The sequence below is a fragment of the Lepus europaeus genome, unplaced genomic scaffold, assembly GCF_033115175.1.
Source record: "Lepus europaeus isolate LE1 unplaced genomic scaffold, mLepTim1.pri SCAFFOLD_3_1, whole genome shotgun sequence".
In the NCBI taxonomy this organism is placed as follows: Eukaryota; Metazoa; Chordata; class Mammalia; order Lagomorpha; family Leporidae; genus Lepus; species Lepus europaeus.
Window position 1 is genome coordinate 10810743 of NW_026909276.1, and position 8667 is coordinate 10819409.

At 44.8% G+C, this 8667-nt stretch overlaps 1 non-coding gene and 1 pseudogene across 1 annotated transcript; both read right to left on the bottom strand.

The window, feature by feature from the left end:
* Positions 1-4418: 4418 nt before the first annotated feature.
* LOC133755318 (phosphatidylinositol N-acetylglucosaminyltransferase subunit Y-like) lies at positions 4419-4633 on the bottom strand (annotated as a pseudogene).
* A 2769-nt stretch (positions 4634-7402) lies between these two features.
* LOC133755360 (small nucleolar RNA SNORA26) lies at positions 7403-7523 on the bottom strand. Its single transcript, XR_009865379.1, has one exon. It is a non-coding gene; the product is annotated as a small nucleolar RNA SNORA26 (small nucleolar RNA).
* Positions 7524-8667: the final 1144 nt, after the last annotated feature.

Sequence of the window (8667 nt, forward strand, 5' to 3'; positions counted from 1 at the left end):
CAGCACCCATATGGGATGCCAGCACTGTAGCCTGGGGATTTAACTATGCACCACAGCATTGGCCCCTATACTCAGTTTTTCTTTTTTTTTCCTTAAAGATTTATTTATTTATTTATTTATTTATTTGAAAGAGTTACAAAGAGGAGAGGAAGAAAGAGAGAGCTTCCATCTGATGGTTCACTCCCCAATTGGCCACAATAGCCAGAGCTGTGCAGATCCAAAGCCAGGAGCCAGGAGCTTCTTCCAGGTCTCCCACATGGGTACAGGGGCCCAAGGACTTGGGCCATCTTCTACTGCTTTTCCCAGGCCATAGCAGAGAGCTGGATCAGAAGAGGAGCAGCCAGGTCTCAAATCAGTGCCCATCTGGGATGCTGACACTACAGGCGGCAGTTTTACCTGCTATGCCACAGCGCAGGCCCCTATACTTAGTTTTTCTGACAACTCACTGTTCATGAATTTAATGAACCTCCTCTGGGATTGGTGTCACACTACCTCAGTGGTATGGAAAACTCCTGGAGGGCCTTTTCATTTATGGCAGTGACTGGGGAGCACTGCTGGCACTAGATGGTCATTATCAGACAGTGCCCAGGACAGTCCTGCACTTCATGCGTTCTCTATTGCTGCTGTCACCAGTTACTGCAAACTGGATACCTTGAAGAAATACGTTGATTTCCTTGTAGTTATGTAGGAGTCCAATAAAGACCTCATGAGTTTCATATCTAGGTGAGAGTTTGGCTGCATTTCTTCCCAGAGATTTTGAAAATTTATTCTCTTGATTTACCAGCCTCACAGGAGTGGGAATCTTTTTTTGCCATGAGCCATTTGGATATGTATAATTCATAGGACATGAATAATTATCAATGTAAAAATTAGCCTGCTGTAAATTTATTGACTTTCAAGTCCCTCATGTGGTTGCCTTGGCCAGGCCACACCAAATGATTAGATGGGCTGTATGTGGTCTGAGGGCTTCCCATTCACCAAAAATCCTGCTCTGGAAGATGCCCACCTTCCTTGGCTAGAGGACTTTCCCACAATTTTAGAGACAGAAAGAATATCTCTCTCTTTTTTAAAAATCTTGTTTAATTACCATTTTACAATCACATTTAAATGAGAACTGGTATACATATAACTAATCACACATTTCCCTTGCCTTTTAACATTTTCCCAATCTAAATACTCTTCTCTCTGGTGGCTCTGGTATATTCTCTCTTTTTTATTTTAAAGATTTTTTTTTATTTATATGAAAGAGTTATACAGAAAGAGGAGAGGCAGAGAGAGAGAGGTCTTCCATCCATTGGTTCACTCCCCAATTTGCCACAACAGCCAGAGCTGTGCCAATCCAAAGCCAGGAGCCAGGAGCTTCTTCCAGGTCTCACACACAGGTGCAGGGGCCCAAGGACTTGGGCCATCTTCTACTGCTATCCCAGGTCATAGCAGAGAGCTGGATTGGAAGCAGAGCAGCCGGGTTTCAAACCAGTGCCCACATGGGATGTAGGCGCTTCAGGCCAGGGCATTAACCCACTGTGCCACAGTGCTGGCCCCGAAAAAATATATCTCATTTTCCTTCTGTAGTCATGCCACCTCCTGAGCACAACTGGGAAAGACTTTTTACTTTTACAGACCCCTGTAATTTAAATTGCCCCACCTATATTCTCCAGGTTAATTTCCTTTTTCAGGGAATTAGACACAATCACACTTTCAATCTATTTTGCCATATAGGGTAACACGTTCAGAGGATTAAGACATGTTCAAGGGAAAGGCTGTCTGTTACATATGCCAGGAAGAATTTTCACTTTTTTTTAGATTTATTTTAATTATTTGAAGACAGTTATAGAGAGAGGTACAGCCAAAGAGAGAGGGAGGTCTTACATTTGCTAGTTCACTCCACAAATCACCACAAGGACCAGAGCTGAGCTGATCTAAAGCCAGGACCTTCCTCCAGTTGTCTGACACAGGTGCAAGGGCCCAAGGACTTGGTCTATCTTCTGTCTTCCCAGGCCATAGCAGAGAGCTGGATCAGAAGTGGAGTAGCCATGGGGGGTGGGGATGGGGTGCTGTGGCATAGCAGGTAAAACTGCCACCTGCAGTGCTAGCATCCCATATGGGCACCAGTTCGAGTCCCGGTTGCTCCACCTCCAATCCAGCTAAATCTGAGGCAGTTGTTCTTCATTACCTAATTCCACTGTGATGTATTTGTATTCAATCCAAGATAGTTTTTTTTTTTTTAAAGAATTGTCTAGGGGCGGGCACTGTGGCATACCAGGTAAAACCACCGCCTGCAGTGGTGACATCCCATATGGGCACGAGTTCAAGACCCTGCTGCTCCACTTCTTCTTCTTTTTTTTTTTTTGACAGGCAGAGTGGACAGTGAGAGAGAGACAGAGAGAAAGGAGAAAGGTCTTCCTTTTGCCGTTGGTTCACCCTCCAATGGCCGCCGCGGTAGGCGCACTGCGGCTGGCGCACTGTGCTGATCCGATGGCAGGAGCCAGGCACTTCTCCTGGTCTCCCATGGGGTGCAGGGCCCAAGCACTTGGGCCATCCTCCACTGCACTCCCTGGCCAGGGCAGAGAGCCGGCCTGGAAGAGGGGCAACCGGGACAGAATCCAGTGCCCCGACCAGGACTAGAACCCAGTGTGCCGGCGCCGCAAGGCGGAGGATTAGCCTGTTGAGCCACGGTGCTGGCCGCTGCTCCACTTCTGATCCAGCTCTCTGCTATGGCCTGGGAAAAGCAGTAGAAGATGGCCCAAGTCCTTGGGCCCCTGCACTTGCATGGGAGACCTAGAAGAAGCTCCTGGCTCCTGGCTTTGGATCTGCATAGCTCTGGCTATTGTGGCCAATTGGGGAGTGAACCAACAGATGGAAGACCTCTCTATATCTCTCTCTGCCTCTCCTCTCTCTGTGTAACTCTGAATTTCAAATAAATAAATAAATCTTTAAAAACAAATTGTCTAAATTTCAAGCACATCTCTGCACTGTTACCATCTCTGTTCTTTCTGATGTCATATCAAAAAGAAATAATTGTTGGATGCTTAAAGTTGATGCTTAGAGGAGAATATTCTAGGTTCTTGTGGTCGTCTGAAACAGAAACTTATTGATCATACAGATGATAGTATGGCTATGTATTTTCTGTTGTCACATCAGAATTTTCCTATGTTTTCCCTTAATTACCTTCTGTTGGGCTCATCAAATTTTGAGTTTCAAAAATTGTATTTACTTCAGAAACAGAGATACAGAGGCTCAGAGAGCTCCCATCCACTTGTTTATTCCTCAAATGTCTACATGGCTGCCCAAATTAAAACCAAGTGCTGGGGATCTGGCTTTGTGGCATAGTGGGTAGGGCCACTGCACTGTTGAAATAAAAGATGAGATTGTTTTGCTGTAAGAATTTTTTTGAAATCCACACATACAAGGAGTTTTTGAGAAGTTCATTGATGAGGACAACATTGTGGCATAGCAGGTAAAGCCACTGCTAGGGACAGTGCCATTACATATCAGAGTGCCATTTGGGTACCAGCTTCTCTGCTTCTGATCTAGTTCCCTGGTGGTATACCATGGAAGACAGCAGATGGCCTTGCCACCTATGTGAGGGACCCAAGTAAAGTTCCTGGCTCCCTGGTTCAGCCTGGACAAAATAACAGCCTTAGCAACATTTGGGATGTGAACCAGCAGATGAAAGATCTTTCACTGTCTGTCAGTCTGCTTGTCAAATAAATAAATAAACAATATTAAAAGTTTAAAAAGTGTCCATATGGACTTTTTAAGCTTTATTTTATTTATCTGAAAGGAAGAGTTAGAGAGAGAGAGGGGGAAACAGAGAGAGAAATTTTCCATCTGTTGTTTCACTCCCCAAATGGCTGCAACGGCTGGGATTGGGCCAGACCAAAGGCAGGAGCTAGGAGCTTCTTTCCAGTCTTCCATGTGGGTGCAGGGGCCCAAGTCTATCCTCTGCAGCCTTCCCAGGTGCATTAACAGGGAGCTGGATTGGAAGTGGAGCAACCAGGACTTGAACTGGTACCCATATGGGATGCCAATGCCACAAGCCAGGGCTTTAATCCACTCACCACAATGCTGGACCTGGGTCCATATGGATTTAAAAATGTTTTTAGTCAGGTGAACTTATCTTTAATTCCACTTCTGAAAAGTTGCTCTGGCCCAACCCCAGAAAGACACTTTGTTAAAAGTTTCCTCCTGACAGTTATGTCATAACATTCAAAATACAAGGGCTGTCAGAACTGGGGTACAATAAAAAAAAGCTTCTGCAACTTACATCTCTTGTAGCACCACTCCTCTTGAGAAGTTAGGCAAACCATCTTTTCAGCAAATACAATGAGTCTCCAGCATTTCTATCTAGCTTAACTTTCAGAGGTGGATGCCCAAGACATATGATGAATCTATATACCACCTTGGCTCTGGCTGCCTTAGTTATTCCTGAAGAGTTTAATAGCCACCCACGTCCAAAGGTGGAAGCACATACACACTGGTAAGGTCATTGCAGGAGCAGATGGTAGAAACTGAGGCTGGAGGTGCTGGTACAGCCCTGTGGGAAGTTTTATTCCTCAGAGGCCAAATAGAGAGCTCCTTCAGGAGAAATCAGTGGAACAAGGACAGTCAGCATAGGAAGAGACAGAAACATTCTCTTCTCCCACTTACTACCTGTCACTTTCTCTTAAAATGGATACGGTATTAACAACATTTAGTTGCTGTGGTTTTTAAAAATCATGATCTAGTACTGCTCTGTTTCTTTTTATCCTGATAGATCATCCTTAGTGCCTGTGGTATCCTATTAGGAATCCCATCAATGACAGTATAGGCTATTCCCAACTCTTCATTAATCAATTCATTTGTTGATGCTTCAAATCTGAGAAGCTTCTTGGACAGAAGGCACACCACAAACTACAGCAGCGCCTAGTCAAAGGTGCTGGATGGTTGCCCCACCCTCCTGCTCCCAACTGCCAAAGGCCACAACCTTGTCAATGCAGGCACCTACAGATGCCCGCAGCACTGAGGCTAGCCTTCCAACTGCTCCCTGGTGCGCTCCTGGCCAGCCGCATGGTGGCCCCACTAGCCCATCACTGTGATCTCTTTACACAGTCAGAATTCCATTGTTCCTTTTCTTGCGGGGAAGGTTAGTTCTAGGTATATAAGGAAAACTTTTATAGAATATTTGCAATTACAAAATTAACACAGATGGAATGTATTTTCATTGTTATTTTTCTTACTGTCAGCATATGGAGCACAAAATAGGCTTCATCTTACATTAGAGACATGTAAAACACAACAAGAGAATGGATTCCCTATTTGCCTGTTTTGTGACCCAGAGCTGAAATGCTGAAGACAAATGCTCTGTAAAAGATATTGGTGTTATAAGACCAGACTGTTATGTCCACCCAATGTGAGTAACAGCATCTGGACAATGCTCAGAGGACCCTGTACAGGGATGTGATGCTGGAATCTACAGCAGCCTCCCATGCTTGGGTGACACTCCCCAGTCATACCCAAATCTACCCATTTCATCCTATTTGGTAAGCAAGTAGCCACCTTATAAGGTGTAATTCTATTTTGGCATAGGATTTGAGTCCCTGAAGTATGTGAGTATCCACATTCTCCAGCAAAGGATTTAAACTGGCCCTTCTGTTGCACATCTCCTGATCCCAAGCCATCGTCTTTCAAAGAACTTGACTTAATGATGACAAATTTCTTCTTTCTTCCTTCCCCTCTTCCTCTCTCTCTCTCACCCCTCTCCCCCCTTTCTTGCTTTCATTGAAAGGAAGAGTTACAGAGAGCTCTTCCATCTGCTGGTTCACTCTCCAAATGACCACAACAGCTGGGTGTGGGCCAGACTGAACCCAGGCACCTGGGACTCCATCTGGGTCTCCCCCACATGGAGGGCAGGGTCCCAAATATTTGAGCCATCTTCTGTTTTCCCAGGTGCATTAGCAGAGAGCTGGATTGGAAGTGGAGCAGCCAGGACCCATTGTACACAGAGATTTAACCTGCTGGGCCACAATGCCAGCATAAAGTACAACTAGACTAGATTGTATTTGAGGAACTGCCTGCTGCAGTTGTTTCTCCTCAACCCTTTCCTAATTCGAATCAGTCCCTCCCTTGTGAGATCTCCAGGGCACCCCCACCCCGCAAATGACCATATAACTACTCCCAGCTTTTCCAAACCTCCAGACGAAGTATAGGCAGGCAGTGTTTTTGTGTTGCCCACGTGTATAAATACCCTCTTTTCAGTTGAGTTTCTGAAGAGGATAAATGCTTCCCCTCCTCCCTCAGTGCACTTGTCTGTCTCCCAGCCCCACAGTGCGGCAGGAATTGTAATATTCAGGGGACACGAGACCAGAACTGCCTGGCTCTAGACTGCTACACATGAAACAGAAGACTAGGAATACAGCGTGGGACTGAGAGCCCTTAGGAGGGATGAGGTGGAGTAGAGAGCTGGAATGCCAACCAGGGAAGAGACGTAATAATTCAGGGTGTGGGGAACCGCAGGCTGGCCACCTGTGAGAACCTCCTCATCTACATGGTTTGCAACAATCAGTGGACCACAAGTGTTACGAAAACAACCAGGTGAAACAGATGAAACAGAATGGACTCTGCATAACAACTAGGAAGAACCAGGTGAAACAGATGAACTTTCGACCTGAGGCTATACGCCTCCTTTCATCTGATTGGACGATACCAGCATAAAGGGACATTGGGATCTGGGTGGGCTGGCGTGGCCGCGGTCCGGTGGCTGGGAGCCCGGCGTTGAGGTATCTTTCCCCTCCTAACAGGTTCCTGCGTTAGCCTCCGTGAGGTGGCCTCCAAGTTGGAGCCAGGAATAAAGCTGTGGTGGTGGAAGAAGTCCTCGCCTGAGCCTCTCAGGTCCGTCAGCGCCTTCCAAGTCGGAGGCTGGGACTAGGAGGAGTCAGCAGAGGTGCTGCACACCTCTCCCGGTTCATCCTGCGGTCCCAGTCCTGAGGAGAGTTGTTCAGACATCAGACACCGGCATCTGCAGTCTCCATGGTAGGCTCTCCTGTGTGCATCCATCCTCCTTGTGTTCTGTTGTCACTGACTGTGCCGGTGTTTTATTTTTTGTCTACACTTTGTTGAAACGGGTTAGTCCCGTTAGTCGTGGAATCCTGGTCCGAGTCTGATCTCTATTTCCTTCTCTGACCCTCTTGGATACCCTTGTACATATTGACAGTCGTGTCTGGTGCTATAGTAGTTTTACTTGGATTTTAGTTATTTTATTGTCATTATCCTCCTTCATGTTGATCCTCAGTTTCATTTAAAGTTGCTGTGAAATTCTGTTTCGCAACCACAAGGCCCTCTGAGTTCTGATTTAGAGTTATTTTGAGTACTTAGATTCCCTTATATGTATTTGTTGTTATCCTCTTTTTTTTTTTTTTTTTGCATTTGTGACTCTAGACAGGACCCAAAGAAGAAACGACCATCTCTTCTCTGGGTTTTATGGCGACTTACTTTCCCCTTCTGTGTTAGCCTCTTAAAGCACTCTGTCAGCTCTAAAAGGGCACAGGAAAGGGTGAGCCTCTTACTTTCTAACATGTGGCTTTTCTCTTCACTTTGTCATTTATCTTGTGGTATAAATATTTTTTAATTTCCTATAATCCCAGTAATCTGTGTTTCTTTAATGCCTGGCTTTTGGCACCACATCCAATAAATCATTTTCTGGACTGATGTCTTAGGGCTTTTTCCTGTTCTGTTAGTGCTTTTGTAGTTTTAGATTTTATGTTTGAGCATGAAATCTATTTTTTAGTTATTTCATATAAATATTTAGATGTATCCAATTTATTTTAAATGTGGATGGCACATTTTTTTCAGCAGTATTCATTGAAGAGACTACGCTTACTACATTTTATATTCTTGGGACCTTATTTGAAAATCAGTTAACTGTCAATTCTTCAGTTTATTTCTGGGCTTTCCATCCTATTCCAGGGGTCAGCATTTCTGTTTTTGTGCCAGCACCATGGTGTAGCTTGGTAATATATCTAGCTTTGGTGTTTTTGCTCAAGATTGTTTTGGCAATTCTTAGTCTTTTCTGTTTCCACACAAATTTTAATTTTTTTTTCTGCTTCTGTGAAGAATGACATTAAAATTTTGATTGGGATTGCATGAAATATCTACATTGTTTTGTGTGAGTAGGAAGGACATTTTAACAGTATTATTTTTCTGATCTATGAACATGGACTAGCTTTCCATTGTTTCTACTGTCATCAGTTTCCTTTATCCGTATGTCACACTTTTGAGTATACAGATCATTCTCCTTATTGGTTAATTCAATCATAAGTAGTTTTATTTTATGATGTTTAAATGAGGCTTTTATTTTAACTTTCTTTTTTTAAAGATTTATTTATTTGAAAGGCAGAGTTACAGAGAGGCAGAGGCAGAGAGAGAGAGAGAAGTCTTCCATCCACTGGTTCACTCCCCAAATGGCTGCGGTGCCAGAGCTGGGCTGATCTGAAGCCAGGAGCCAGGAGCTTCTTCCAGGTATCCCAAGCAGGTGCAGGGACCCAGGGACCTGTGCCATCTTCTACTGCTTCTCAGGCCATAGCAGAGAGATGGATCGGAAGTTGAGCAGCTGGGACTGGAACCACTGCCCACATGGGATGCTGGCACTGCAGACAGCAGCTTTCCCCCTAAACCACAGTGTGGCCCCCC